This window comes from Polistes canadensis, unplaced genomic scaffold, assembly GCF_001313835.1.
Source record: "Polistes canadensis isolate GaletaPanama2010 unplaced genomic scaffold, ASM131383v1 scaffold_125, whole genome shotgun sequence".
NCBI classification, from domain to species: Eukaryota; Metazoa; Arthropoda; class Insecta; order Hymenoptera; family Vespidae; genus Polistes; species Polistes canadensis.
This window is the reverse complement of record NW_014569672.1, coordinates 436,291-442,290: the sequence shown is the minus strand read 5'-3', so window position 1 is coordinate 442,290 and position 6,000 is coordinate 436,291.

The following is a 6,000-nucleotide window of genomic DNA, read 5'->3' as shown; positions in this document are numbered from 1 at the left end:
TGGTTGTTCTCAACGGAACCATCTGTCGGAGTCTATCGTTCGCGATAATTTACTTTCGTCTTAGCGATACCGATCGAATAGCATTGTCTGTAGCAAACCTCAAGATGATTGGTAGTCATTATTACGATTAGAATTTCTATCGATAGAAGATGGCTTTCGATTATACTCCACTAAGAAATCTATATGTATATAATATGGTGATTTCGTAAAACCAAAAAAAAACAAAAAATTTATCTCATAAAATTTATCGTTCATTCGCATTTAATAATAATCAGTTTAAATGTTGAAGATTCGAATACGTTAGTTCGAATGCCAAGATTTCGACATGTTGTGTTCGACTTGGAAGCTAATAATCGCAATTATATATTATACGAACAGCAGCCCTTTTTCTTTGATGAAAGAATTCTCAACGAAGAAGACGGGAAAGAAAAATAAGAAGGAAGGTAGGTACCGGAAGTTGGTAGAAATCGGAGCACTGCTTTTTCTGTTCGCTCCTTCTTCCTGTCACTTGAAACTCTTTTGGGTGCTGCCTGAAAAAACGACTCCTCCCTTCGAGGTACGCTAATAGACGACGATTCTATACCTAATAGGGTGCTGGGTCTCTCTCTTTCTCTTTCTCTCTCTCTCTCTCTCTCACTTTCGGACGTTCGTTATTCTTCTTTGGATGTTTGTCGCAGGGTGTAGCTTAGGGTGCAACTGCCTTAGTCCATAGAGAATGTGCTACGGTGGGTGTCAACGGTTATGCCCATTGCATAGCCCTCTCCCCGATACATTTTTTTACGGTTTTCAGAGATGCAAGCCCTTTTTACCCTTTGCACCCTTCGCCCTTCTCTCTCTCTCTCTCTCTATCGTCGGAGCGTTACTCGATTATCCATTGTCCTTTGAAATTTGAATTTCGATTCTTTAAACCTCTCGTGAACGATCTAATGATTCATTTTATTTAACGTCTGATTCTAATTATTTTGTTTTTTTTTTCTTCTTCTTCTTCTTTTTTTATTCGTTATAATTGATAAAATGTATGATAATAAAGATCAAGAAAAAAAAGAAAAGAAGAGAAACTCGTTATCGATCATGTGGAAAATATTATAATCAATCGAGAAATTGTCTTTATATTTTCTTAAGTTCGACGCGTAAAAAATAAAATATGGAATAATATTATAGAAACGGTAACGATAAATCGATTTATGTTAAAACGTGTTTTCGAACAAATTAACGACGCGTAGGATACTCCAGTCCTGTCATATGCATTCTAACGCGTGCACGTAAGACTTGACAGGCGGTATACGGGACGCGTGCGGACATAGAGTGTACAGCTGCAACCCCCACGCCCACGACACACCCCCTTAAGATTCACAGGGTGGCACGCGTTTTCGTCTAGGCCTTGCTTATGCCAACAGCGTTCTTCTTTTCTTTCCCCCATCAAACGTAACCGATGAGATTCTTCGATCGGGGACCATGACTCTCGAGAACAGATGACGATCGATTTATCATTGGTTTGCTACGAGGTCACATAAAATATCTATTTAAAAATCATTTAGAAAGGGAATTTTTAAAGTCACTAAATATATGTATAACTTTAGACATGTGTGATATGTTTAATACAAATATGTATGAATTATCCTGATAAAATAATATTTTTGATTATGATTCAAAAACGAATTCGTAAATGGAACGATTTTTTCCATAATCATTTTATAAATAAAAAAATCTATAGATATCTCCTATACATTGTAAATAACAGTATATGCAAACAGATTATACGTAACTATAATACTATTGCGCAAATTATGCATTATACATCTGTTTCCTGATTCACGTGGTACTTTATTTTAACATTTCGCTTTTACACGAGTTCCAAACTAACGAGTTCTCGTTAAATGAAAACTCCGTTAGAAAAACCATGCAGCGGTTGAAATTTGTAGGAGTATATGGGCATAACCTCATACATACATAAGGGGATACTGCAATCGGAAATATGAAAAAAAAGGAATTAACGATATGGATAGAAGATCAAACTTTGAATTATAAAGTAATCACACAATTGTCATTTTTCAAAATAGTCTCCATTACTTTGGTATATATCTTATAGACAACAAAATTACTTGAACGAAAAAAAAGATGACGATTTTGATGCAATGCAACGAATTAAACCCTTTCTATTTCGTTTGTCACATATATGACACCGAATTAATTGCTAAACCTAATAAATATATTTGAGTGTTCAAATATAACGGATCAAGAGATAACGAAGTTTAGATGTATAGTGTTTTGAATATTACAAAAATGTATGTCTGCTTAAATAAAAAAAAGACGCTGAACTTTAGAGATTAAGTTGTTGAAGAAGTTCCAATAAAGGGACGAAACGTCCAATTAATCAAAACGAAGTTCTAGTTCTTTTGAATGTCCAAATTCCTTACGATACCTATTTATTAAATATATAACTATAATAATTAAACAACGCACACACAAAAAAAAAGGATTTTTATTTGCAGGTGTACCGATTTTCCGTATAAATCGGGAAATAAATAGATGATACAGTACATATGCAATAAGAATACCGAATAAAAGTGTAGAAAAAAAAAAACAGAGAAAATAAAGATAAAAAAAAACACGAAATTTAATAAAAGAATAAAAACAAAGTAAGAATAGACACAGAGTTCTCGGTGGATATTACGAATGGGTGTGGAAGTCGAAGAGTCCGCCTATCGACCTCGAACATCGCCACCATCCTCGCCACCATCCTCGCCACCATCCTCGCCACCATCCTTGCCATCCGACCGCCGACACCGGCATCGCCGTCGTCGTTCCTCCGCGGCTGCCAACCACCCCCGGGGGGCAGTAATCTCACATGGAGATCCGGCTTAAACGATAGGCCCCGTTTCCAGGACCGCCCTCGTACGCGAGAGACTCTTAATTTCCAAGCGAAACGAGCGCCACCACTACCACCATTACAACTACTACGACCAACCACCACCCTCGATTCTCCCCTGCTTTCCACGAAAATACTGTCTGAGCACTACTCTCTCTTTCTCTCTTTCTCTCTCTCTCTTTCTTTCTCTCTTGGTCTCTCAGTCCACTTCTGCAGACATCGTCGTCGTTTACGAAACGGGCCACCCTGTGCCGTGTTATTACACCAGCCTCGAATATTTCCATATCGTTGGACTAGACGAAGTTAATGCCACTCTCGGTTAATACCAACGAACCAACCCCTTACAATTTAACAATAGAGGGAGAAATAAGGATTCTCCACTTCTTCCAAACAGGAAATTTCCTTACTTTCGATCTACCCTCTCTTATAATGAAAGAAGTTGCCATTTATCTTGAGAGATATTCTTTTGCTAGTTTCTATAATACGTAAACAAGTTTTCATTTTATCAAGCTTATTATTTAATTTCGTGATATATCGTTTTTGATTCCAATGAGAATCTTTGTTTTAAAGTAACATCGAAACTATGTTTCTATGTGTAGTAGGAGTGAATTTGTCTTATCGATGTATTATCTTCGAACGAATTTTACTTTGAAAGGAGGGATAAATGTTTAAGGAGAAATAAGAGAAGAAATAGAGAGAGAGAGAGAGAGAGAGAGAGAGTTAGCCTCGAGGAATATAAAACGAGAGAAGATATCATCGCGCTGCCGAGTCGGAATAAAACTATAAACCAAAGAAAACAATTACCCCGACTCTTCTCGGTCGAAGAGATGCGGCTTAACGATAATAGTGCTTGCCCATTTTCTCTCTCTCTCTCTCTCTCTCTCTCTCTCTTCCTCTCTTTCTTTCTTTCTTTCTTTTTTCTCTCTTCGAAGGCAATCATCCTCCGTTCTATATATCCATCGAAAGCTATCCATCGACGAGATACCGATCCGTTTTTATTCGTCCACCTTTCCTTCTTTCAAATCCACGAAGATCGTAGCCTAGAGTCTAATCCAAACGATCCGATCATCCACGAAGCAATAACATCCCGATGTCTTTCTAGTTGTTGCGTTTCGCAAAATATTATAAATGATTCCTTTCGAATACGCGTATTTATGGTGAAATCTTGTTGCATTGCGTGTACCCGATTCGTTCCATCAAGTCAAAAGAAGAATTACAAGGTAGGAAAAAATCTAACGATTGCATGAATCTTCTACTATGTTACAAATTTCATACGTTGGTAGATACATACATATGTATAAGTGAATATATATTCGTAAGAAATCTACTACTACTTGAAGATACTTCGACGATCGAGATTCCGCGATAATCAAAGAGCGGGTTTTGCGAGCTAGCCGTTTTTCTACTAGCAGAAAAAGCAGTCCGGTAGCGATGTTAGATGGATCATCGCGTTTCTCGACGCTATCGCGAAACGGTGAATCCTGCAAGAAGCGAGATTTAAACGTCCTTTCAATTTCCTCGTCAGGTAGATCGGCTTGCATATCGAGAAGCACCCAGGAAAGTACTTACTTCTCTCTTTCTCTCTCTTTCTCTCTCTCTTTCTTTCTCTTTCTTTCACTCTCGCACACAAACACAGAGCCCCGGTCGTTTTCTTTCGCGTGGCGAAGATCACAGTGTTCACGGAAGGCATCTAATTGCCAAGCTCTCAACATCTCGCAGCTCCCTTCCCATAAACTTAACGACCAGCCTTAACGGTTGGCCCTCCGCGGTATGCTAAAGAGCGTTTCTTCGGCTATTTCGCCAAGTATCCTGTTAAAGACTGTCGATGGAGCAAGTACGATCAAAGCACGCGTGCGAAACTCTCGATTCTCTCTAGGTAATAATATATTTTCTATACTATAGAACCGTCCAATGAATTTCAAACTAAATCAACGTTATTTCAACCTATCGCGATAACATCGATATGAAAATGTATTCTCTTTTAACCGAGCTATAACCTGTTGCTTAGAAAAAACCTTTCTTCGGCTTCGAGTTAGAACAAATAATCGGAAATACTTATTTCTTGATCGACAACTTATGTGTACTTAGATATTCCAAATGATGAGTACTGAATTATAGACAAGAATAAAAAAAAAAAGAAAAAAAGGTACTCACCCACCCGGCTACCGTACAAATTATTCAACATTATTCAACTTGTTATTTAGATTTTTTCTCGTTGTCGGACATATATTATATAAAAGGGATCTCCTTTTGAAATCGTGTCGATTCTTAGAAATCAGTCTTGATTTCGTGGTATCGACATAATACATACTTATAAGTACTCCCTGAAGAATAGGCCCTCAAAGTATTTGATTTTTTCAATCGGTTTGCATGATTCCGATTGGAGTGATCGAGAAAAAGAGGTGGATAGGGGTGTGCCAGCGATGGAAAAATGGTGATTGGCGGGGCATTAGCGTAATGAGAGTCTCGAGTCGAAGGGTTAAAACGACGACGATACGTGGCTACCGGCGAAGGCTCATTCGCCATGATTAGAGTGGTCTCGCCTGTATTTTCGTCCGACGTATATTGTACAAGTACCTTGGCGAAAACGTTCGTGCAATTTTAATCCGTCTCTTCTTTCCGCCCAACCCTACTACCCTTCCTTCCCCCATTCCCCCCACCACCCCCCTTCATCCCTTTCTACAAAAAGAAAATAAGAAAAGAAAAACGACCATCGGTACGATGAACTCGCTGCTTTAGAATCATAGAAAAAAAAAATGACGACGAAACGAGGAAACCAAGGAAAAACGATTACGTTCGTAGGGGAAACAAAATTGTCGTGTCAAGGTACCGGCATGCGCGAGACTCTTGCATTAAGTATCAAGGACAACCACTGTTAGAAGGACGTACAAAATATGCACGATGAAACGATGTTGCGTGTCTCTATCGATATGATTTATATGGCTCCCTCTATTTTCAACCTTATCCTCCCTTCCTTCCCCTTAGACCCCGTTCAACCACCGCGTCTTCTTCCTCGCAACGTGATGGCCATGCAAAACGCGAAATTCCGCCATCGGATATACGTTTCATTGTATCCTACTGTCTCTATATACCCAGTTACTTTCATTAGTAAGCATGCAATCGTACAATAG